This window comes from Hypomesus nipponensis, chromosome 7, assembly GCF_054491055.1.
Source record: "Hypomesus nipponensis isolate SF chromosome 7, ASM5449105v1, whole genome shotgun sequence".
Lineage (NCBI taxonomy): Eukaryota > Metazoa > Chordata > Actinopteri > Osmeriformes > Osmeridae > Hypomesus > Hypomesus nipponensis.
This window is the reverse complement of record NC_140367.1, coordinates 15,115,676-15,138,061: the sequence shown is the minus strand read 5'-3', so window position 1 is coordinate 15,138,061 and position 22,386 is coordinate 15,115,676. Positions and strand designations below refer to the sequence as shown.

Genomic DNA, 22,386 nt, shown 5'->3' with positions numbered 1-22,386 from the left:
CATGCTACTGCAGCCTGTTGACTTTGTGCCGAAATAGCTCAGTTGGGAGAGCGTTAGACTGAAGATCTAAAGGTCCCTGGTTCGATCCCGGGTTTCGGCAAGGGTTTGGTGTTTCCAAAGTACACTCTACTCAAGGAAGTGGTTGACGGTGCATTTTCTCAAAAGTCACGCCAAAACACTGCTGACCATTGACTGGTCAGAGAAAGGCGCAACACGGGACCTGCTGCATAAACTTGTCGCTTTTAAATATTGGAGCTGATAGCGCAGCGAAGTGCACCAATAGGCTGTGTTTCCCCTCCATCATTAAATGATAGGGCAACTCGCAAAACTCCATTAACAGCTTTTTGGACATGTTTTTCTTTATTGCTCGCGTCTGTGGCGAGGCTTGGACATGCTACTGCAGCCTGTTCTGTGCCGAAATAGCTCAGTTGGGAGAGTGTTAGACTGAAGATCTAAAGGTCCCTGGTTCAATCCCGGGTTTCGGCAAGGGTTTGGTGTTTCCAAAGTAAAGTCTACTCAAGGAAGTGGTTGACGGTGCATTTTCTCAAAGGTCACGCCAAAACACTGCTGACCACTGACTGGTCAGAGAAAGGCGTGACACGGGACCTGCTGCATAAACTTGTCGCTTTTAAATATCGGAGCTGATAGCGCAGCGAAGTGCACCAGTAGGCTGTGTTTCCCCTCCATCATTGGATGATATGGCAACTCGCAAAACTCCATTAACAGCTTTTTGGACATGTTTTTCTTTCTTGCTCGCGTCTGTGGCAAGGCTTGGACATGCTACTGCAGCCTGTTGACTTTGTGCCGAATTAGCTCAGTTGGGAGAGTGTTAGACTGAAGATCTAAAGGTCCCTGGTTCACTCCCGGGTTTCAGCAAGGGTTTGGTGTTTCTAAAGTACAATCTACTCAAGGAAGTGGTTGACGGTGCATTTTCTCAAAAGTCACGCCAAAACACTGCTGACCACTGACTGGTCAGAGAAAGGCGCAACACGGGACCTGCTGCATAAACTTGTCGCTTTTAAATATCGGAGCTGATAGCGCAGCGAAGTGCACCAGTAGGCTGTGTTTCCCCTCCATCATTAAATGATAGGGCAACTCGCAAAACTCCATTAACAGCTTTTTGGACATGTTTTTCTTTCTTGCTCGCGTCTGTGGCGAGGCTTGGACATGCTACCTGTTGCTACCAGCCTGTTGACTTTGTGCCGAAATAGCTCAGTTGGGAGAGCGTTAGACTGAAGATCTAAAGGTCCCTGGTTCGATCCCGGGTTTCGGCAAGGGTTTGGTGTTTCCAGAGTATAGTCTACTCAAGGAAGTGATTGACGGTGCATTTTCTCAAAGGTCACGCCAAAACACTGCTGACCACTGACTGGTCAGAGAAAGGCGTGACACGGGACCTGCTGCATAAACTTGTCGCTTTTAAATATCGGAGCTGATAGCGCAGCGAAGTGCACCAGTAGGCTGTGTTTCCCCTCCATCATTGGATGATATGGCAACTCGCAAAACTCCATTAACAGCTTTTTGGACATGTTTTTCTTTCTTGCTCGCGTCTGTGGCAAGGCTTGGACATGCTACTGCAGCCTGTTGACTTTGTGCCGAAATAGCTCAGTTGGGAGAGCGTTAGACTGAAGATCTAAAGGTCCCTGGTTCGATCCCGGGTTTCGGCAAGGGTTTGGTGTTTCCAGAGTATAGTCTACTCAAGGAAGTGATTGACGGTGCATTTTCTCAAAGGTCACGCCAAAACACTGCTGACCACTGACTGGTCAGAGAAAGGCGTGACACGGGACCTGCTGCATAAACTTGTCGCTTTTAAATATCGGAGCTGATAGCGCAGCGAAGTGCACCAGTAGGCTGTGTTTCCCCTCCATCATTGGATGATATGGCAACTCGCAAAACTCCATTAACAGCTTTTTGGACATGTTTTTCTTTCTTGCTCGCGTCTGTGGCAAGGCTTGGACATGCTACTGCAGCCTGTTGACTTTGTGCCGAAATAGCTCAGTTGGGAGAGCGTTAGACTGAAGATCTAAAGGTCCCTGGTTCGATCCCGGGTTTCGGCAAGGGTTTGGTGTTTCCAGAGTATAGTCTACTCAAGAAAGTGATTGACGGTGCATTTTCTCAAAGGTCACGCCAAAACACTGCTGACCACTGACTGGTCAGAGAAAGGCGTGACACGGGACCTGCTGCATAAACTTGTCGCTTTTAAATATCGGAGCTGATAGCGCAGCGAAGTGCACCAGTAGGCTGTGTTTCCCCTCCATCATTGGATGATATGGCAACTCGCAAAACTCCATTAACAGCTTTTTGGACATGTTTTTCTTTCTTGCTCGCGTCTGTGGCAAGGCTTGGACATGCTACTGCAGCCTGTTGACTTTGTGCCGAAATAGCTCAGTTGGGAGAGCGTTAGACTGAAGATCTAAAGGTCCCTGGTTCGATCCCGGGTTTCGGCAAGGGTTTGGTGTTTCCAGAGTATAGTCTACTCAAGGAAGTGATTGACGGTGCATTTTCTCAAAGGTCACGCCAAAACACTGCTGACCACTGACTGGTCAGAGAAAGGCGTGACACGGGACCTGCTGCATAAACTTGTCGCTTTTAAATATCGGAGCTGATAGCGCAGCGAAGTGCACCAGTAGGCTGTGTTTCCCCTCCATCATTGGATGATATGGCAACTCGCAAAACTCCATTAACAGCTTTTTGGACATGTTTTTCTTTCTTGCTCGCGTCTGTGGCAAGGCTTGGACATGCTACTGCAGCCTGTTGACTTTGTGCCGAAATAGCTCAGTTGGGAGAGCGTTAGACTGAAGATCTAAAGGTCCCTGGTTCGATCCCGGGTTTCGGCAAGGGTTTGGTGTTTCCAGAGTATAGTCTACTCAAGGAAGTGATTGACGGTGCATTTTCTCAAAGGTCACGCCAAAACACTGCTGACCACTGACTGGTCAGAGAAAGGCGTGACACGGGACCTGCTGCATAAACTTGTCGCTTTTAAATATCGGAGCTGATAGCGCAGCGAAGTGCACCAGTAGGCTGTGTTTCCCCTCCATCATTGGATGATATGGCAACTCGCAAAACTCCATTAACAGCTTTTTGGACATGTTTTTCTTTCTTGCTCGCGTCTGTGGCAAGGCTTGGACATGCTACTGCAGCCTGTTGACTTTGTGCCGAAATAGCTCAGTTGGGAGAGCGTTAGACTGAAGATCTAAAGGTCCCTGGTTCGATCCCGGGTTTCGGCAAGGGTTTGGTGTTTCCAGAGTATAGTCTACTCAAGGAAGTGATTGACGGTGCATTTTCTCAAAGGTCACGCCAAAACACTGCTGACCACTGACTGGTCAGAGAAAGGCGTGACACGGGACCTGCTGCATAAACTTGTCGCTTTTAAATATCGGAGCTGATAGCGCAGCGAAGTGCACCAGTAGGCTGTGTTTCCCCTCCATCATTGGATGATATGGCAACTCGCAAAACTCCATTAACAGCTTTTTGGACATGTTTTTCTTTCTTGCTCGCGTCTGTGGCAAGGCTTGGACATGCTACTGCAGCCTGTTGACTTTGTGCCGAAATAGCTCAGTTGGGAGAGCGTTAGACTGAAGATCTAAAGGTCCCTGGTTCGATCCCGGGTTTCGGCAAGGGTTTGGTGTTTCCAGAGTATAGTCTACTCAAGGAAGTGATTGACGGTGCATTTTCTCAAAGGTCACGCCAAAACACTGCTGACCACTGACTGGTCAGAGAAAGGCGTGACACGGGACCTGCTGCATAAACTTGTCGCTTTTAAATATCGGAGCTGATAGCGCAGCGAAGTGCACCAGTAGGCTGTGTTTCCCCTCCATCATTGGATGATATGGCAACTCGCAAAACTCCATTAACAGCTTTTTGGACATGTTTTTCTTTCTTGCTCGCGTCTGTGGCAAGGCTTGGACATGCTACTGCAGCCTGTTGACTTTGTGCCGAAATAGCTCAGTTGGGAGAGCGTTAGACTGAAGATCTAAAAGTCCCTGGTTCGATCCCGGGTTTCGGCAAGGGTTTGGTGTTTCCAAAGTACACTCTACTCAAGGAAGTGGTTGACGGTGCATTTTCTCAAAAGTCACGCCAAAACACTGCTGACCATTGACTGGTCAGAGAAAGGCGTGACACGGGACCTGCTGCATAAACTTGTCGCTTTTAAATATTGGAGCTGATAGCGCAGCGAAGTGCACCAATAGGCTGTGTTTCCCCTCCATCATTAAATGATAGGGCAACTCGCAAAACTCCATTAACAGCTTTTTGGACATGTTTTTCTTTCTTGCTCGCGTCTGTGGCAAGGCTTGGACATGCTACTGCAGCCTGTTGACTTTGTGCCGAAATAGCTCAGTTGGGAGAGCGTTAGACTGAAGATCTAAAGGTCCCTGGTTCGATCCCGGGTTTCGGCAAGGGTTTGGTGTTTCCAGAGTATAGTCTACTCAAGGAAGTGATTGACGGTGCATTTTCTCAAAGGTCACGCCAAAACACTGCTGACCACTGACTGGTCAGAGAAAGGCGTGACACGGGACCTGCTGCATAAACTTGTCGCTTTTAAATATCGGAGCTGATAGCGCAGCGAAGTGCACCAGTAGGCTGTGTTTCCCCTCCATCATTGGATGATATGGCAACTCGCAAAACTCCATTAACAGCTTTTTGGACATGTTTTTCTTTCTTGCTCGCGTCTGTGGCAAGGCTTGGACATGCTACTGCAGCCTGTTGACTTTGTGCCGAAATAGCTCAGTTGGGAGAGCGTTAGACTGAAGATCTAAAGGTCCCTGGTTCGATCCCGGGTTTCGGCAAGGGTTTGGTGTTTCCAGAGTATAGTCTACTCAAGGAAGTGATTGACGGTGCATTTTCTCAAAGGTCACGCCAAAACACTGCTGACCACTGACTGGTCAGAGAAAGGCGTGACACGGGACCTGCTGCATAAACTTGTCGCTTTTAAATATCGGAGCTGATAGCGCAGCGAAGTGCACCAGTAGGCTGTGTTTCCCCTCCATCATTGGATGATATGGCAACTCGCAAAACTCCATTAACAGCTTTTTGGACATGTTTTTCTTTCTTGCTCGCGTCTGTGGCAAGGCTTGGACATGCTACTGCAGCCTGTTGACTTTGTGCCGAAATAGCTCAGTTGGGAGAGCGTTAGACTGAATATCTAAAGGTCCCTGGTTCGATCCCGGGTTTCGGCAAGGGTTTGGTGTTTCCAGAGTATAGTCTACTCAAGGAAGTGATTGACGGTGCATTTTCTCAAAGGTCACGCCAAAACACTGCTGACCATTGACTGGTCAGAGAAAGGCGTGACACGGGACCTGCTGCATAAACTTGTCGCTTTTAAATATCGGAGCTGATAGCGCAGCGAAGTGCACCAGTAGGCTGTGTTTCCCCTCCATCATTGGATGATATGGCAACTCGCAAAACTCCATTAACAGCTTTTTGGACATGTTTTTCTTTCTTGCTCGCGTCTGTGGCAAGGCTTGGACATGCTACTGCAGCCTGTTGACTTTGTGCCGAAATAGCTCAGTTGGGAGAGCGTTAGACTGAAGATCTAAAGGTCCCTGGTTCGATCCCGGGTTTCGGCAAGGGTTTGGTGTTTCCAAAGTACACTCTACTCAAGGAAATGGTTGACGGTGCATTTTCTCAAAAGTCACGCCAAAACACTGCTGACCATTGACTGGTCAGAGAAAGGCGCGACACGGGACCTGCTGCATAAACTTGTCGCTTTTAAATATCGGAGCTGATAGCGCAGCGAAGTGCACCAGTAGGCTGTGTTTCCCCTCCATCATTAAATGATAGGGCAACTCGCAAAACTCCATTAACAGCTTTTTGGACATGTTTTTCTTTCTTGCCCGCGTCTGTGGCACGGATTGGACAAGCTACCACAGCCTGTTCTGTGCCGAAATAGCTCAGTTGGGAGAGTGTTAGACTGAAGATATAAAGGTCCCTGGTTCGATCCCGGGTTTCGGCAAGGATTTGGTGTTTCCAAAGTACAGTCTACTCAAGGAAGTGGTTGACGGTGCATTTTCTCAAAGGTCACGCCAAAACACTGCTGACCACTGACTGGTCATAGAAAGGCGTGACACGGGACCTGCTGCATAAACTTGTCGCTTTTAAATATCGGAGCTGATAGCGCAGCGAAGTGCACCAGTAGGCCGTGTTTCCCCTCCATCATTGGATGATATGGCAACTCGCAAAACTCCATTAACAGCTTTTTGGACATGTTTTTCTTTCTTGCTCGCGTCTGTGGCAAGGCTTGGACATGCTACTGCAGCCTGTTGACTTTGTGCCGAAATAGCTCAGTTGGGAGAGCGTTAGACTGAAGATCTAAAGGTCCCTGGTTCGTTCCCGGGTTTCGGCAAGGGTTTGGTGTTTCCAAAGTACACTCTACTCAAGGAAGTGGTTGACGGTGCATTTTCTCAAAAGTCACGCCAAAACACTGCTGACCATTGACTGGTCAGAGAAAGGCGCGACACGGGACCTGCTGCATAAACTTGTCGCTTTTAAATATCGGAGCTGATAGCGCAGCGAAGTGCACCAGTAGGCTGTGTTTCCCCTCCATCATTAAATGATAGGGCAACTCGCAAAACTCCATTAACAGCTTTTTGGACATGTTTTTCTTTCTTGCCCGCGTCTGTGGCACGGATTGGACAAGCTACCACAGCCTGTTCTGTGCCGAAATAGCTCAGTTGGGAGAGTGTTAGACTGAAGATCTAAAGGTCCCTGGTTCGATCCCGGGTTTCGGCAAGGATTTGGTGTTTCCAAAGTACAGTCTACTCAAGGAAGTGGTTGACGGTGCATTTTCTCAAAGGTCACGCCAAAACACTGCTGACCATTGACTGGTCAGAGAAAGGCGCGACACGGGACCTGCTGCATAAACTTGTCGCTTTTAAATATCGGAGCTGATAGCGCAGCGAAGTGCACCAGTAGGCTGTGTTTCCCCTCCATCATTAAATGATAGGGCAACTCGCAAAACTCCATTAACAGCTTTTTGGACATGTTTTTCTTTATTGCTCGCGTCTGTGGCGAGGCTTGGACATGCTACTGCAGCCTGTTCTGTGCCGAAATAGCTCAGTTGGGAGAGTGTTAGACTGAAGATCTAAAGGTCCCTGGTTCAATCCCGGGTTTCGGCAAGGGTTTGGTGTTTCCAAAGTAAAGTCTACTCAAGGAAGTGGTTGACGGTGCATTTTCTCAAAGGTCACGCCAAAACACTGCTGACCACTGACTGGTCAGAGAAAGGCGTGACACGGGACCTGCTGCATAAACTTGTCGCTTTTAAATATCGGAGCTGATAGCGCAGCGAAGTGCACCAGTAGGCTGTGTTTCCCCTCCATCATTGGATGATATGGCAACTCGCAAAACTCCATTAACAGCTTTTTGGACATTTTTTTCTTTCTTGCTCGCGTCTGTGGCAAGGCTTGGACATGCTACTGCAGCCTGTTGACTTTGTGCCGAAATAGCTCAGTTGGGAGAGCGTTAGACTGAAGATCTAAAGGTCCCTGGTTCGATCCCGGGTTTCGGCAAGGGTTTGGTGTTTCCAGAGTATAGTCTACTCAAGGAAGTGATTGACGGTGCATTTTCTCAAAGGTCACGCCAAAACACTGCTGACCATTGACTGGTCAGAGAAAGGCGCGACACGGGACCTGCTGCATAAACTTGTCGCTTTTAAATATCGGAGCTGATAGCGCAGCGAAGTGCACCAGTAGGCTGTGTTTCCCCTCCATCATTAAATGATAGGGCAACTCGCAAAACTCCATTAACAGCTTTTTGGACATGTTTTTCTTTCTTGCCCGCGTCTGTGGCACGGATTGGACAAGCTACCACAGCCTGTTCTGTGCCGAAATAGCTCAGTTGGGAGAGTGTTAGACTGAAGATCTAAAGGTCCCTGGTTCGATCCCGGGTTTCGGCAAGGATTTGGTGTTTCCAAAGTACAGTCTACTCAAGGAAGTGGTTGACGGTGCATTTTCTCAAAGGTCACGCCAAAACACTGCTGACCACTGACTGGTCAGAGAAAGGCGTGACACGGGACCTGCTGCATAAACTTGTCGCTTTTAAATATCGGAGCTGATAGCGCAGCGAACTGCACCAGTAGGCCGTGTTTCCCCTCCATCATTGGATGATATGACAACTCGCAAAACTCCATTAACAGCTTTTTGGACATGTTTTTCTTTCTTGCTCGCGTCTGTGGCAAGGCTTGGACATGCTACTGCAGCCTGTTGACTTTGTGCCGAATTAGCTCAGTTGGGAGAGTGTTAGACTGAAGATCTAAAGGTCCCTGGTTCACTCCCGGGTTTCGGCAAGGGTTTGGTGTTTCTAAAGTACAATCTACTCAAGGAAGTGGTTGACGGTGCATTTTCTCAAAAGTCACGCCAAAACACTGCTGACCACTGACTGGTCAGAGAAAGGCGTGACACGGGACCTGCTGCATAAACTTGTCGCTTTTAAATATCGGAGCTGATAGCGCAGCGAAGTGCACCAGTAGGCTGTGTTTCCCCTCCATCATTGGATGATATGGCAACTCGCAAAACTCCATTAACAGCTTTTTGGACATGTTTTTCTTTCTTGCTCGCGTCTGTGGCAAGGCTTGGACATGCTACTGCAGCCTGTTGACTTTGTGCCGAAATAGCTCAGTTGGGAGAGCGTTAGACTGAAGATCTAAAGGTCCCTGGTTCGATCCCGGGTTTCGGCAAGGGTTTGGTGTTTCCAAAGTACACTCTACTCAAGGAAGTGGTTGACGGTGCATTTTCTCAAAAGTCACGCCAAAACACTGCTGACCATTGACTGGTCAGAGAAAGGCGCAACACGGGACCTGCTGCATAAACTTGTCGCTTTTAAATATTGGAGCTGATAGCGCAGCGAAGTGCACCAATAGGCTGTGTTTCCCCTCCATCATTAAATGATAGGGCAACTCGCAAAACTCCATTAACAGCTTTTTGGACATGTTTTTCTTTATTGCTCGCGTCTGTGGCGAGGCTTGGACATGCTACTGCAGCCTGTTCTGTGCCGAAATAGCTCAGTTGGGAGAGTGTTAGACTGAAGATCTAAAGGTCCCTGGTTCAATCCCGGGTTTCGGCAAGGGTTTGGTGTTTCCAAAGTAAAGTCTACTCAAGGAAGTGGTTGACGGTGCATTTTCTCAAAGGTCACGCCAAAACACTGCTGACCACTGACTGGTCAGAGAAAGGCGTGACACGGGACCTGCTGCATAAACTTGTCGCTTTTAAATATCGGAGCTGATAGCGCAGCGAAGTGCACCAGTAGGCTGTGTTTCCCCTCCATCATTGGATGATATGGCAACTCGCAAAACTCCATTAACAGCTTTTTGGACATTTTTTTCTTTCTTGCTCGCGTCTGTGGCAAGGCTTGGACATGCTACTGCAGCCTGTTGACTTTGTGCCGAAATAGCTCAGTTGGGAAAGCGTTAGACTGAAGATCTAAAGGTCCCTGGTTCGATCCCGGGTTTCGGCAAGGGTTTGGTGTTTCCAGAGTATAGTCTACTCAAGGAAGTGATTGACGGTGCATTTTCTCAAAGGTCACGCCAAAACACTGCTGACCACTGACTGGTCAGAGAAAGGCGTGACACGGGACCTGCTGCATAAACTTGTCGCTTTTAAATATCGGAGCTGATAGCGCAGTGAAGTGCACCAGTAGGCTGTGTTTCCCCTCCATCATTGGATGATATGGCAACTCGCAAAACTCCATTAACAGCTTTTTGGACATGTTTTTCTTTCTTGCTCGCGTCTGTGGCAAGGCTTGGACATGCTACTGCAGCCTGTTGACTTTGTGCCGAAATAGCTCAGTTGGGAGAGCGTTAGACTGAAGATCTAAAGGTCCCTGGTTTGATCCCGGGTTTCGGCAAGGGTTTGGTGTTTCCAAAGTACACTCTACTCAAGGAAGTGGTTGACGGTGCATTTTCTCAAAAGTCACGCCAAAACACTGCTGACCATTGACTGGTCAGAGAAAGGCGCGACACGGGACCTGCTGCATAAACTTGTCGCTTTTAAATATCGGAGCTGATAGCGCAGCGAAGTGCACCAGTAGGCTGTGTTTCCCCTCCATCATTAAATGATAGGGCAACTCGCAAAACTCCATTAACAGCTTTTTGGACATGTTTTTCTTTCTTGCCCGCCTCTGTGGCACGGATTGGACAAGCTACCACAGCCTGTTCTGTGCCGAAATAGCTCAGTTGGGAGAGTGTTAGACTGAAGATCTAAAGGTCCCTGGTTCGATCCCGGGTTTCGGCAAGGATTTGGTGTTTCCAAAGTACAGTCTACTCAAGGAAGTGGTTGACGGTGCATTTTCTCAAAGGTCACGCCAAAACACTGCTGACCACTGACTGGTCAGAGAAAGGCGTGACACGGGACCTGCTGCATAAACTTGTCGCTTTTAAATATCGGAGCTGATAGCGCAGCGAACTGCACCAGTAGGCCGTGTTTCCCCTCCATCATTGGATGATATGACAACTCGCAAAACTCCATTAACAGCTTTTTGGACATGTTTTTCTTTCTTGCTCGCGTCTGTGGCAAGGCTTGGACATGCTACTGCAGCCTGTTGTCTTTGTGCCGAATTAGCTCAGTTGGGAGAGTGTTAGACTGAAGATCTAAAGGTCCCTGGTTCACTCCCGGGTTTCGGCAAGGGTTTGGTGTTTCTAAAGTACAATCTACTCAAGGAAGTGGTTGACGGTGCATTTTCTCAAAAGTCACGCCAAAACACTGCTGACCACTGACTGGTCAGAGAAAGGCGTGACACGGGACCTGCTGCATAAACTTGTCGCTTTTAAATATCGGAGCTGATAGCGCAGCGAAGTGCACCAGTAGGCTGTGTTTCCCCTCCATCATTGGATGATATGGCAACTCGCAAAACTCCATTAACAGCTTTTTGGACATGTTTTTCTTTCTTGCTCGCGTCTGTGGCAAGGCTTGGACATGCTACTGCAGCCTGTTGACTTTGTGCCGAAATAGCTCAGTTGGGAGAGCGTTAGACTGAAGATCTAAAGGTCCCTGGTTCGATCCCGGGTTTCGGCAAGGGTTTGGTGTTTCCAAAGTACACTCTACTCAAGGAAGTGGTTGACGGTGCATTTTCTCAAAAGTCACGCCAAAACACTGCTGACCATTGACTGGTCAGAGAAAGGCGCAACACGGGACCTGCTGCATAAACTTGTCGCTTTTAAATATTGGAGCTGATAGCGCAGCGAAGTGCACCAATAGGCTGTGTTTCCCCTCCATCATTAAATGATAGGGCAACTCGCAAAACTCCATTAACAGCTTTTTGGACATGTTTTTCTTTATTGCTCGCGTCTGTGGCGAGGCTTGGACATGCTACTGCAGCCTGTTCTGTGCCGAAATAGCTCAGTTGGGAGAGTGTTAGACTGAAGATCTAAAGGTCCCTGGTTCAATCCCGGGTTTCGGCAAGGGTTTGGTGTTTCCAAAGTAAAGTCTACTCAAGGAAGTGATTGACGGTGCATTTTCTCAAAGGTCACGCCAAAACACTGCTGACCACTGACTGGTCAGAGAAAGGCGTGACACGGGACCTGCTGCATAAACTTGTCGCTTTTAAATATCGGAGCTGATAGCGCAGCGAAGTGCACCAGTAGGCCGTGTTTCCCCTCCATCATTGGATGATATGACAACTCGCAAAACTCCATTAACAGCTTTTTGGACATGTTTTTCTTTCTTGCTCGCGTCTGTGGCAAGGCTTGGACATGCTACTGCAGCCTGTTGACTTTGTGCCGAATTAGCTCAGTTGGGAGAGTGTTAGACTGAAGATCTAAAGGTCCCTGGTTCACTCCCGGGTTTCAGCAAGGGTTTGGTGTTTCTAAAGTACAATCTACTCAAGGAAGTGGTTGACGGTGCATTTTCTCAAAAGTCACGCCAAAACACTGCTGACCACTGACTGGTCAGAGAAAGGCGCAACACGGGACCTGCTGCATAAACTTGTCGCTTTTAAATATCGGAGCTGATAGCGCAGCGAAGTGCACCAGTAGGCTGTGTTTCCCCTCCATCATTAAATGATAGGGCAACTCGCAAAACTCCATTAACAGCTTTTTGGACATGTTTTTCTTTCTTGCTCGCGTCTGTGGCGAGGCTTGGACATGCTACCTGTTGCTACCAGCCTGTTGACTTTGTGCCGAAATAGCTCAGTTGGGAGAGCGTTAGACTGAAGATCTAAAGGTCCCTGGTTCGATCCCGGGTTTCGGCAAGGGTTTGGTGTTTCCAGAGTATAGTCTACTCAAGGAAGTGATTGACGGTGCATTTTCTCAAAGGTCACGCCAAAACACTGCTGACCACTGACTGGTCAGAGAAAGGCGTGACACGGGACCTGCTGCATAAACTTGTCGCTTTTAAATATCGGAGCTGATAGCGCAGCGAAGTGCACCAGTAGGCTGTGTTTCCCCTCCATCATTGGATGATATGGCAACTCGCAAAACTCCATTAACAGCTTTTTGGACATGTTTTTCTTTCTTGCTCGCGTCTGTGGCAAGGCTTGGACATGCTACTGCAGCCTGTTGACTTTGTGCCGAAATAGCTCAGTTGGGAGAGCGTTAGACTGAAGATCTAAAGGTCCCTGGTTCGATCCCGGGTTTCGGCAAGGGTTTGGTGTTTCCAGAGTATAGTCTACTCAAGGAAGTGATTGACGGTGCATTTTCTCAAAGGTCACGCCAAAACACTGCTGACCACTGACTGGTCAGAGAAAGGCGTGACACGGGACCTGCTGCATAAACTTGTCGCTTTTAAATATCGGAGCTGATAGCGCAGCGAAGTGCACCAGTAGGCTGTGTTTCCCCTCCATCATTGGATGATATGGCAACTCGCAAAACTCCATTAACAGCTTTTTGGACATGTTTTTCTTTCTTGCTCGCGTCTGTGGCAAGGCTTGGACATGCTACTGCAGCCTGTTGACTTTGTGCCGAAATAGCTCAGTTGGGAGAGCGTTAGACTGAAGATCTAAAGGTCCCTGGTTCGATCCCGGGTTTCGGCAAGGGTTTGGTGTTTCCAGAGTATAGTCTACTCAAGGAAGTGATTGACGGTGCATTTTCTCAAAGGTCACGCCAAAACACTGCTGACCACTGACTGGTCAGAGAAAGGCGTGACACGGGACCTGCTGCATAAACTTGTCGCTTTTAAATATCGGAGCTGATAGCGCAGCGAAGTGCACCAGTAGGCTGTGTTTCCCCTCCATCATTGGATGATATGGCAACTCGCAAAACTCCATTAACAGCTTTTTGGACATGTTTTTCTTTCTTGCTCGCGTCTGTGGCAAGGCTTGGACATGCTACTGCAGCCTGTTGACTTTGTGCCGAAATAGCTCAGTTGGGAGAGCGTTAGACTGAAGATCTAAAGGTCCCTGGTTCGATCCCGGGTTTCGGCAAGGGTTTGGTGTTTCCAGAGTATAGTCTACTCAAGGAAGTGATTGACGGTGCATTTTCTCAAAGGTCACGCCAAAACACTGCTGACCACTGACTGGTCAGAGAAAGGCGTGACACGGGACCTGCTGCATAAACTTGTCGCTTTTAAATATCGGAGCTGATAGCGCAGCGAAGTGCACCAGTAGGCTGTGTTTCCCCTCCATCATTGGATGATATGGCAACTCGCAAAACTCCATTAACAGCTTTTTGGACATGTTTTTCTTTCTTGCTCGCGTCTGTGGCAAGGCTTGGACATGCTACTGCAGCCTGTTGACTTTGTGCCGAAATAGCTCAGTTGGGAGAGCGTTAGACTGAAGATCTAAAGGTCCCTGGTTCGATCCCGGGTTTCGGCAAGGGTTTGGTGTTTCCAAAGTAAAGTCTACTCAAGGAAGTGGTTGACGGTGCATTTTCTCAAAGGTCACGCCAAAACACTGCTGACCACTGACTGGTCAGAGAAAGGCGTGACACGGGACCTGCTGCATAAACTTGTCGCTTTTAAATATCGGAGCTGATAGCGCAGCGAAGTGCACCAGTAGGCTGTGTTTCCCCTCCATCATTAAATGATAGGGCAACTCGCAAAACTCCATTAACAGCTTTTTGGACATGTTTTTCTTTCTTGCCCGCGTCTGTGGCACGGATTGGACAAGCTACCACAGCCTGTTCTGTGCCGAAATAGCTCAGTTGGGAGAGTGTTAGACTGAAGATCTAAAGGTCCCTGGTTCGATCCCGGGTTTCGGCAAGGATTTGGTGTTTCCAAAGTACAGTCTACTCAAGGAAGTGGTTGACGGTGCATTTTCTCAAAGGTCACGCCAAAACACTGCTGACCATTGACTGGTCAGAGAAAGGCGCGACACGGGACCTGCTGCATAAACTTGTCGCTTTTAAATATCGGAGCTGATAGCGCAGCGAAGTGCACCAGTAGGCTGTGTTTCCCCTCCATCATTAAATGATAGGGCAACTCGCAAAACTCCATTAACAGCTTTTTGGACATGTTTTTCTTTATTGCTCGCGTCTGTGGCGAGGCTTGGACATGCTACTGCAGCCTGTTCTGTGCCGAAATAGCTCAGTTGGGAGAGTGTTAGACTGAAGATCTAAAGGTCCCTGGTTCAATCCCGGGTTTCGGCAAGGGTTTGGTGTTTCCAAAGTAAAGTCTACTCAAGGAAGTGGTTGACGGTGCATTTTCTCAAAGGTCACGCCAAAACACTGCTGACCACTGACTGGTCAGAGAAAGGCGTGACACGGGACCTGCTGCATAAACTTGTCGCTTTTAAATATCGGAGCTGATAGCGCAGCGAAGTGCACCAGTAGGCTGTGTTTCCCCTCCATCATTGGATGATATGGCAACTCGCAAAACTCCATTAACAGCTTTTTGGACATGTTTTTCTTTCTTGCTCGCGTCTGTGGCAAGGCTTGGACATGCTACTGCAGCCTGTTGACTTTGTGCCGAAATAGCTCAGTTGGGAGAGCGTTAGACTGAAGATCTAAAGGTCCCTGGTTCGATCCCGGGTTTCGGCAAGGGTTTGGTGTTTCCAGAGTATAGTCTACTCAAGGAAGTGATTGACGGTGCATTTTCTCAAAGGTCACGCCAAAACACTGCTGACCATTGACTGGTCAGAGAAAGGCGCGACACGGGACCTGCTGCATAAACTTGTCGCTTTTAAATATCGGAGCTGATAGCGCAGCGAAGTGCACCAGTAGGCTGTGTTTCCCCTCCATCATTAAATGATAGGGCAACTCGCAAAACTCCATTAACAGCTTTTTGGACATGTTTTTCTTTCTTGCCCGCGTCTGTGGCACGGATTGGACAAGCTACCACAGCCTGTTCTGTGCCGAAATAGCTCAGTTGGGAGAGTGTTAGACTGAAGATCTAAAGGTCCCTGGTTCGATCCCGGGTTTCGGCAAGGATTTGGTGTTTCCAAAGTACAGTCTACTCAAGGAAGTGGTTGACGGTGCATTTTCTCAAAGGTCACGCCAAAACACTGCTGACCACTGACTGGTCAGAGAAAGGCGTGACACGGGACCTGCTGCATAAACTTGTCGCTTTTAAATATCGGAGCTGATAGCGCAGCGAAGTGCACCAGTAGGCCGTGTTTCCCCTCCATCATTGGATGATATGACAACTCGCAAAACTCCATTAACAGCTTTTTGGACATGTTTTTCTTTCTTGCTCGCGTCTGTGGCAAGGCTTGGACATGCTACTGCAGCCTGTTGACTTTGTGCCGAATTAGCTCAGTTGGGAGAGTGTTAGACTGAAGATCTAAAGGTCCCTGGTTCACTCCCGGGTTTCGGCAAGGGTTTGGTGTTTCTAAAGTACAATCTACTCAAGGAAGTGGTTGACGGTGCATTTTCTCAAAAGTCACGCCAAAACACTGCTGACCACTGACTGGTCAGAGAAAGGCGTGACACGGGACCTGCTGCATAAACTTGTCGCTTTTAAATATCGGAGCTGATAGCGCAGCGAAGTGCACCAGTAGGCTGTGTTTCCCCTCCATCATTGGATGATATGGCAACTCGCAAAACTCCATTAACAGCTTTTTGGACATGTTTTTCTTTCTTGCTCGCGTCTGTGGCAAGGCTTGGACATGCTACTGCAGCCTGTTGACTTTGTGCCGAAATAGCTCAGTTGGGAGAGCGTTAGACTGAAGATCTAAAGGTCCCTGGTTCGATCCCGGGTTTCGGCAAGGGTTTGGTGTTTCCAAAGTACACTCTACTCAAGGAAGTGGTTGACGGTGCATTTTCTCAAAAGTCACGCCAAAACACTGCTGACCATTGACTGGTCAGAGAAAGGCGCAACACGGGACCTGCTGCATAAACTTGTCGCTTTTAAATATTGGAGCTGATAGCGCAGCGAAGTGCACCAATAGGCTGTGTTTCCCCTCCATCATTAAATGATAGGGCAACTCGCAAAACTCCATTAACAGCTTTTTGGACATGTTTTTCTTTATTGCTCGCGTCTGTGGCGAGGCTTGGACATGCTACTGCAGCCTGTTCTGTGCCGAAATAGCTCAGTTGGGAGAGTGTTAGACTGAAGATCTAAAGGTCCCTGGTTCAATCCCGGGTTTCGGCAAGGGTTTGGTGTTTCCAAAGTAAAGTCTACTCAAGGAAGTGGTTGACGGTGCATTTTCTCAAAGGTCACGCCAAAACACTGCTGACCACTGACTGGTCAGAGAAAGGCGTGACACGGGACCTGCTGCATAAACTTGTCGCTTTTAAATATCGGAGCTGATAGCGCAGCGAAGTGCACCAGTAGGCTGTGTTTCCCCTCCATCATTGGATGATATGGCAACTCGCAAAACTCCATTAACAGCTTTTTGGACATTTTTTTCTTTCTTGCTCGCGTCTGTGGCAAGGCTTGGACATGCTACTGCAGCCTGTTGACTTTGTGCCGAAATAGCTCAGTTGGGAAAGCGTTAGACTGAAGATCTAAAGGTCCCTGGTTCGATCCCGGGTTTCGGCAAGGGTTTGGTGTTTCCAGAGTATAGTCTACTCAAGGAAGTGATTGACGGTGCATTTTCTCAAAGGTCACGCCAAAACACTGCTGACCACTGACTGGTCAGAGAAAGGCGTGACACGGGACCTGCTGCATAAACTTGTCGCTTTTAAATATCGGAGCTGATAGCGCAGCGAAGTGCACCAGTAGGCTGTGTTTCCCCTCCATCATTGGATGATATGGCAACTCGCAAAACTCCATTAACAGCTTTTTGGACATGTTTTTCTTTCTTGCTCGCGTCTGTGGCAAGGCTTGGACATGCTACTGCAGCCTGTTGACTTTGTGCCGAAATAGCTCAGTTGGGAGAGTGTTAGACTGAAGATCTAAAGGTCCCTGGTTCACTCCCGGGTTTCGGCAAGGGTTTGGTGTTTCTAAAGTACAATCTACTCAAGGAAGTGGTTGACGGTGCATTTTCTCAAAAGTCACGCCAAAACACTGCTGACCACTGACTGGTCAGAGAAAGGCGTGACACGGGACCTGCTGCATAAACTTGTCGCTTTTAAATATCGGAGCTGATAGCGCAGCGAAGTGCACCAGTAGGCTGTGTTTCCCCTCCATCATTGGATGATATGGCAACTCGCAAAACTCCATTAACAGCTTTTTGGACATGTTTTTCTTTCTTGCTCGCGTCTGTGGCAAGGCTTGGACATGCTACTGCAGCCTGTTGACTTTGTGCCGAAATAGCTCAGTTGGGAGAGCGTTAGACTGAAGATCTAAAGGTCCCTGGTTCGATCCCGGGTTTCGGCAAGGGTTTGGTGTTTCCAAAGTACACTCTACTCAAGGAAGTGGTTGACGGTGCATTTTCTCAAAAGTCACGCCAAAACACTGCTGACCATTGACTGGTCAGAGAAAGGCGCAACACGGGACCTGCTGCATAAACTTGTCGCTTTTAAATATTGGAGCTGATAGCGCAGCGAAGTGCACCAATAGGCTGTGTTTCCCCTCCATCATTAAATGATAGGGCAACTCGCAAAACTCCATTAACAGCTTTTTGGACATGTTTTTCTTTATTGCTCGCGTCTGTGGCGAGGCTTGGACATGCTACTGCAGCCTGTTCTGTGCCGAAATAGCTCAGTTGGGAGAGTGTTAGACTGAAGATCTAAAGGTCCCTGGTTCAATCCCGGGTTTCGGCAAGGGTTTGGTGTTTCCAAAGTAAAGTCTACTCAAGGAAGTGGTTGACGGTGCATTTTCTCAAAGGTCACGCCAAAACACTGCTGACCACTGACTGGTCAGAGAAAGGCGTGACACGGGACCTGCTGCATAAACTTGTCGCTTTTAAATATCGGAGCTGATAGCGCAGCGAAGTGCACCAGTAGGCTGTGTTTCCCCTCCATCATTGGATGATATGGCAACTCGCAAAACTCCATTAACAGCTTTTTGGACATTTTTTTCTTTCTTGCTCGCGTCTGTGGCAAGGCTTGGACATGCTACTGCAGCCTGTTGACTTTGTGCCGAAATAGCTCAGTTGGGAAAGCGTTAGACTGAAGATCTAAAGGTCCCTGGTTCGATCCCGGGTTTCGGCAAGGGTTTGGTGTTTCCAAAGTACACTCTACTCAAGGAAGTGGTTGACGGTGCATTTTCTCAAAAGTCACGCCAAAACACTGCTGACCATTGACTGGTCAGAGAAAGGCGCGACACGGGACCTGCTGCATAAACTTGTCGCTTTTAAATATCGGAGCTGATAGCGCAGCGAAGTGCACCAGTAGGCTGTGTTTCCCCTCCATCATTAAATGATAGGGCAACTCGCAAAACTCCATTAACAGCTTTTTGGACATGTTTTTCTTTCTTGCCCGCGTCTGTGGCACGGATTGGACAAGCTACCACAGCCTGTTCTGTGCCGAAATAGCTCAGTTGGGAGAGTGTTAGACTGAAGATCTAAAGGTCCCTGGTTCGATCCCGGGTTTCGGCAAGGATTTGGTGTTTCCAAAGTACAGTCTACTCAAGGAAGTGGTTGACGGTGCATTTTCTCAAAGGTCACGCCAAAACACTGCTGACCATTGACTGGTCAGAGAAAGGCGCGACACGGGACCTGCTGCATAAACTTGTCGCTTTTAAATATCGGAGCTGATAGCGCAGCGAAGTGCACCAGTAGGCTGTGTTTCCCCTCCATCATTAAATGATAGGGCAACTCGCAAAACTCCATTAACAGCTTTTTGGACATGTTTTTCTTTATTGCTCGCGTCTGTGGCGAGGCTTGGACATGCTACTGCAGCCTGTTCTGTGCCGAAATAGCTCAGTTGGGAGAGTGTTAGACTGAAGATCTAAAGGTCCCTGGTTCAATCCCGGGTTTCGGCAAGGGTTTGGTGTTTCCAAAGTAAAGTCTACTCAAGGAAGTGGTTGACGGTGCATTTTCTCAAAGGTCACGCCAAAACACTGCTGACCACTGACTGGTCAGAGAAAGGCGTGACACGGGACCTGCTGCATAAACTTGTCGCTTTTAAATATCGGAGCTGATAGCGCAGCGAAGTGCACCAGTAGGCTGTGTTTCCCCTCCATCATTGGATGATATGGCAACTCGCAAAACTCCATTAACAGCTTTTTGGACATTTTTTTCTTTCTTGCTCGCGTCTGTGGCAAGGCTTGGACATGCTACTGCAGCCTGTTGACTTTGTGCCGAAATAGCTCAGTTGGGAGAGCGTTAGACTGAAGATCTAAAGGTCCCTGGTTCGATCCCGGGTTTCGGCAAGGGTTTGGTGTTTCCAGAGTATAGTCTACTCAAGGAAGTGATTGACGGTGCATTTTCTCAAAGGTCACGCCAAAACACTGCTGACCATTGACTGGTCAGAGAAAGGCGCGACACGGGACCTGCTGCATAAACTTGTCGCTTTTAAATATCGGAGCTGATAGCGCAGCGAAGTGCACCAGTAGGCTGTGTTTCCCCTCCATCATTAAATGATAGGGCAACTCGCAAAACTCCATTAACAGCTTTTTGGACATGTTTTTCTTTCTTGCCCGCGTCTGTGGCACGGATTGGACAAGCTACCACAGCCTGTTCTGTGCCGAAATAGCTCAGTTGGGAGAGTGTTAGACTGAAGATCTAAAGGTCCCTGGTTCGATCCCGGGTTTCGGCAAGGATTTGGTGTTTCCAAAGTACAGTCTACTCAAGGAAGTGGTTGACGGTGCATTTTCTCAAAGGTCACGCCAAAACACTGCTGACCACTGACTGGTCAGAGAAAGGCGTGACACGGGACCTGCTGCATAAACTTGTCGCTTTTAAATATCGGAGCTGATAGCGCAGCGAACTGCACCAGTAGGCCGTGTTTCCCCTCCATCATTGGATGATATGACAACTCGCAAAACTCCATTAACAGCTTTTTGGACATGTTTTTCTTTCTTGCTCGCGTCTGTGGCAAGGCTTGGACATGCTACTGCAGCCTGTTGACTTTGTGCCGAATTAGCTCAGTTGGGAGAGTGTTAGACTGAAGATCTAAAGGTCCCTGGTTCACTCCCGGGTTTCGGCAAGGGTTTGGTGTTTCTAAAGTACAATCTACTCAAGGAAGTGGTTGACGGTGCATTTTCTCAAAAGTCACGCCAAAACACTGCTGACCACTGACTGGTCAGAGAAAGGCGTGACACGGGACCTGCTGCATAAACTTGTCGCTTTTAAATATCGGAGCTGATAGCGCAGCGAAGTGCACCAGTAGGCTGTGTTTCCCCTCCATCATTGGATGATATGGCAACTCGCAAAACTCCATTAACAGCTTTTTGGACATGTTTTTCTTTCTTGCTCGCGTCTGTGGCAAGGCTTGGACATGCTACTGCAGCCTGTTGACTTTGTGCCGAATTAGCTCAGTTGGGAGAGTGTTAGACTGAAGATCTAAAGGTCCCTGGTTCACTCCCGGGTTTCGGCAAGGGTTTGGTGTTTCTAAAGTACAATCTACTCAAGGAAGTGGTTGACGGTGCATTTTCTCAAAAGTCACGCCAAAACACTGCTGACCACTGACTGGTCAGAGAAAGGCGTGACACGGGACCTGCTGCATAAACTTGTCGCTTTTAAATATCGGAGCTGATAGCGCAGCGAAGTGCACCAGTAGGCTGTGTTTCCCCTCCATCATTGGATGATATGGCAACTCGCAAAACTCCATTAACAGCTTTTTGGACATGTTTTTCTTTCTTGCTCGCGTCTGTGGCAAGGCTTGGACATGCTACTGCAGCCTGTTGACTTTGTGCCGAAATAGCTCAGTTGGGAGAGCGTTAGACTGAAGATCTAAAGGTCCCTGGTTCGATCCCGGGTTTCGGCAAGGGTTTGGTGTTTCCAAAGTACACTCTACTCAAGGAAGTGGTTGACGGTGCATTTTCTCAAAAGTCACGCCAAAACACTGCTGACCATTGACTGGTCAGAGAAAGGCGCAACACGGGACCTGCTGCATAAACTTGTCGCTTTTAAATATTGGAGCTGATAGCGCAGCGAAGTGCACCAATAGGCTGTGTTTCCCCTCCATCATTAAATGATAGGGCAACTCGCAAAACTCCATTAACAGCTTTTTGGACATGTTTTTCTTTATTGCTCGCGTCTGTGGCGAGGCTTGGACATGCTACTGCAGCCTGTTCTGTGCCGAAATAGCTCAGTTGGGAGAGTGTTAGACTGAAGATCTAAAGGTCCCTGGTTCAATCCCGGGTTTCGGCAAGGGTTTGGTGTTTCCAAAGTAAAGTCTACTCAAGGAAGTGGTTGACGGTGCATTTTCTCAAAGGTCACGCCAAAACACTGCTGACCACTGACTGGTCAGAGAAAGGCGTGACACGGGACCTGCTGCATAAACTTGTCGCTTTTAAATATCGGAGCTGATAGCGCAGCGAAGTGCACCAGTAGGCTGTGTTTCCCCTCCATCATTGGATGATATGGCAACTCGCAAAACTCCATTAACAGCTTTTTGGACATTTTTTTCTTTCTTGCTCGCGTCTGTGGCAAGGCTTGGACATGCTACTGCAGCCTGTTGACTTTGTGCCGAAATAGCTCAGTTGGGAAAGCGTTAGACTGAAGATCTAAAGGTCCCTGGTTCGATCCCGGGTTTCGGCAAGGGTTTGGTGTTTCCAGAGTATAGTCTACTCAAGGAAGTGATTGACGGTGCATTTTCTCAAAGGTCACGCCAAAACACTGCTGACCACTGACTGGTCAGAGAAAGGCGTGACACGGGACCTGCTGCATAAACTTGTCGCTTTTAAATATCGGAGCTGATAGCGCAGTGAAGTGCACCAGTAGGCTGTGTTTCCCCTCCATCATTGGATGATATGGCAACTCGCAAAACTCCATTAACAGCTTTTTGGACATGTTTTTCTTTCTTGCTCGCGTCTGTGGCAAGGCTTGGACATGCTACTGCAGCCTGTTGACTTTGTGCCGAAATAGCTCAGTTGGGAGAGCGTTAGACTGAAGATCTAAAGGTCCCTGGTTTGATCCCGGGTTTCGGCAAGGGTTTGGTGTTTCCAAAGTACACTCTACTCAAGGAAGTGGTTGACGGTGCATTTTCTCAAAAGTCACGCCAAAACACTGCTGACCATTGACTGGTCAGAGAAAGGC

At 48.3% G+C, this 22,386-nt stretch overlaps 31 non-coding genes across 31 annotated transcripts; all 31 read left to right on the top strand.

The window, feature by feature from the left end:
• The first annotated feature begins 27 nt into the window (after positions 1-27).
• Positions 28-100, top strand: trnaf-gaa (transfer RNA phenylalanine (anticodon GAA)). The gene has a single exon. It is a non-coding gene; the product is annotated as a tRNA-Phe (tRNA).
• A 1,101-nt stretch (positions 101-1,201) lies between these two features.
• trnaf-gaa (transfer RNA phenylalanine (anticodon GAA)) lies at positions 1,202-1,274 on the top strand. The gene has a single exon. It is a non-coding gene; the product is annotated as a tRNA-Phe (tRNA).
• Positions 1,275-1,591: 317 nt separating this feature from the next.
• trnaf-gaa (transfer RNA phenylalanine (anticodon GAA)) lies at positions 1,592-1,664 on the top strand. The gene has a single exon. It is a non-coding gene; the product is annotated as a tRNA-Phe (tRNA).
• Positions 1,665-1,981: 317 nt separating this feature from the next.
• Positions 1,982-2,054, top strand: trnaf-gaa (transfer RNA phenylalanine (anticodon GAA)). Its single transcript has one exon. It is a non-coding gene; the product is annotated as a tRNA-Phe (tRNA).
• A 317-nt stretch (positions 2,055-2,371) lies between these two features.
• On the top strand, positions 2,372-2,444 carry trnaf-gaa (transfer RNA phenylalanine (anticodon GAA)). The gene has a single exon. It is a non-coding gene; the product is annotated as a tRNA-Phe (tRNA).
• Positions 2,445-2,761: 317 nt separating this feature from the next.
• On the top strand, positions 2,762-2,834 carry trnaf-gaa (transfer RNA phenylalanine (anticodon GAA)). The gene has a single exon. It is a non-coding gene; the product is annotated as a tRNA-Phe (tRNA).
• A 317-nt stretch (positions 2,835-3,151) lies between these two features.
• Positions 3,152-3,224, top strand: trnaf-gaa (transfer RNA phenylalanine (anticodon GAA)). The gene has a single exon. It is a non-coding gene; the product is annotated as a tRNA-Phe (tRNA).
• Positions 3,225-3,541: 317 nt separating this feature from the next.
• Positions 3,542-3,614, top strand: trnaf-gaa (transfer RNA phenylalanine (anticodon GAA)). Its single transcript has one exon. It is a non-coding gene; the product is annotated as a tRNA-Phe (tRNA).
• A 707-nt stretch (positions 3,615-4,321) lies between these two features.
• On the top strand, positions 4,322-4,394 carry trnaf-gaa (transfer RNA phenylalanine (anticodon GAA)). The gene has a single exon. It is a non-coding gene; the product is annotated as a tRNA-Phe (tRNA).
• A 317-nt stretch (positions 4,395-4,711) lies between these two features.
• trnaf-gaa (transfer RNA phenylalanine (anticodon GAA)) lies at positions 4,712-4,784 on the top strand. The gene has a single exon. It is a non-coding gene; the product is annotated as a tRNA-Phe (tRNA).
• Positions 4,785-5,491: 707 nt separating this feature from the next.
• Positions 5,492-5,564, top strand: trnaf-gaa (transfer RNA phenylalanine (anticodon GAA)). Its single transcript has one exon. It is a non-coding gene; the product is annotated as a tRNA-Phe (tRNA).
• A 1,089-nt stretch (positions 5,565-6,653) lies between these two features.
• Positions 6,654-6,726, top strand: trnaf-gaa (transfer RNA phenylalanine (anticodon GAA)). The gene has a single exon. It is a non-coding gene; the product is annotated as a tRNA-Phe (tRNA).
• A 703-nt stretch (positions 6,727-7,429) lies between these two features.
• On the top strand, positions 7,430-7,502 carry trnaf-gaa (transfer RNA phenylalanine (anticodon GAA)). The gene has a single exon. It is a non-coding gene; the product is annotated as a tRNA-Phe (tRNA).
• A 313-nt stretch (positions 7,503-7,815) lies between these two features.
• On the top strand, positions 7,816-7,888 carry trnaf-gaa (transfer RNA phenylalanine (anticodon GAA)). The gene has a single exon. It is a non-coding gene; the product is annotated as a tRNA-Phe (tRNA).
• A 707-nt stretch (positions 7,889-8,595) lies between these two features.
• trnaf-gaa (transfer RNA phenylalanine (anticodon GAA)) lies at positions 8,596-8,668 on the top strand. The gene has a single exon. It is a non-coding gene; the product is annotated as a tRNA-Phe (tRNA).
• A 1,479-nt stretch (positions 8,669-10,147) lies between these two features.
• On the top strand, positions 10,148-10,220 carry trnaf-gaa (transfer RNA phenylalanine (anticodon GAA)). The gene has a single exon. It is a non-coding gene; the product is annotated as a tRNA-Phe (tRNA).
• Positions 10,221-10,927: 707 nt separating this feature from the next.
• On the top strand, positions 10,928-11,000 carry trnaf-gaa (transfer RNA phenylalanine (anticodon GAA)). Its single transcript has one exon. It is a non-coding gene; the product is annotated as a tRNA-Phe (tRNA).
• Positions 11,001-12,101: 1,101 nt separating this feature from the next.
• On the top strand, positions 12,102-12,174 carry trnaf-gaa (transfer RNA phenylalanine (anticodon GAA)). Its single transcript has one exon. It is a non-coding gene; the product is annotated as a tRNA-Phe (tRNA).
• A 317-nt stretch (positions 12,175-12,491) lies between these two features.
• trnaf-gaa (transfer RNA phenylalanine (anticodon GAA)) lies at positions 12,492-12,564 on the top strand. The gene has a single exon. It is a non-coding gene; the product is annotated as a tRNA-Phe (tRNA).
• Positions 12,565-12,881: 317 nt separating this feature from the next.
• trnaf-gaa (transfer RNA phenylalanine (anticodon GAA)) lies at positions 12,882-12,954 on the top strand. Its single transcript has one exon. It is a non-coding gene; the product is annotated as a tRNA-Phe (tRNA).
• Positions 12,955-13,271: 317 nt separating this feature from the next.
• Positions 13,272-13,344, top strand: trnaf-gaa (transfer RNA phenylalanine (anticodon GAA)). Its single transcript has one exon. It is a non-coding gene; the product is annotated as a tRNA-Phe (tRNA).
• A 317-nt stretch (positions 13,345-13,661) lies between these two features.
• On the top strand, positions 13,662-13,734 carry trnaf-gaa (transfer RNA phenylalanine (anticodon GAA)). Its single transcript has one exon. It is a non-coding gene; the product is annotated as a tRNA-Phe (tRNA).
• Positions 13,735-14,047: 313 nt separating this feature from the next.
• trnaf-gaa (transfer RNA phenylalanine (anticodon GAA)) lies at positions 14,048-14,120 on the top strand. The gene has a single exon. It is a non-coding gene; the product is annotated as a tRNA-Phe (tRNA).
• A 703-nt stretch (positions 14,121-14,823) lies between these two features.
• On the top strand, positions 14,824-14,896 carry trnaf-gaa (transfer RNA phenylalanine (anticodon GAA)). The gene has a single exon. It is a non-coding gene; the product is annotated as a tRNA-Phe (tRNA).
• A 313-nt stretch (positions 14,897-15,209) lies between these two features.
• On the top strand, positions 15,210-15,282 carry trnaf-gaa (transfer RNA phenylalanine (anticodon GAA)). The gene has a single exon. It is a non-coding gene; the product is annotated as a tRNA-Phe (tRNA).
• Positions 15,283-15,989: 707 nt separating this feature from the next.
• On the top strand, positions 15,990-16,062 carry trnaf-gaa (transfer RNA phenylalanine (anticodon GAA)). Its single transcript has one exon. It is a non-coding gene; the product is annotated as a tRNA-Phe (tRNA).
• Positions 16,063-17,545: 1,483 nt separating this feature from the next.
• trnaf-gaa (transfer RNA phenylalanine (anticodon GAA)) lies at positions 17,546-17,618 on the top strand. The gene has a single exon. It is a non-coding gene; the product is annotated as a tRNA-Phe (tRNA).
• Positions 17,619-18,707: 1,089 nt separating this feature from the next.
• On the top strand, positions 18,708-18,780 carry trnaf-gaa (transfer RNA phenylalanine (anticodon GAA)). Its single transcript has one exon. It is a non-coding gene; the product is annotated as a tRNA-Phe (tRNA).
• A 703-nt stretch (positions 18,781-19,483) lies between these two features.
• Positions 19,484-19,556, top strand: trnaf-gaa (transfer RNA phenylalanine (anticodon GAA)). Its single transcript has one exon. It is a non-coding gene; the product is annotated as a tRNA-Phe (tRNA).
• Positions 19,557-19,869: 313 nt separating this feature from the next.
• trnaf-gaa (transfer RNA phenylalanine (anticodon GAA)) lies at positions 19,870-19,942 on the top strand. The gene has a single exon. It is a non-coding gene; the product is annotated as a tRNA-Phe (tRNA).
• A 1,097-nt stretch (positions 19,943-21,039) lies between these two features.
• trnaf-gaa (transfer RNA phenylalanine (anticodon GAA)) lies at positions 21,040-21,112 on the top strand. Its single transcript has one exon. It is a non-coding gene; the product is annotated as a tRNA-Phe (tRNA).
• Positions 21,113-22,386: the final 1,274 nt, after the last annotated feature.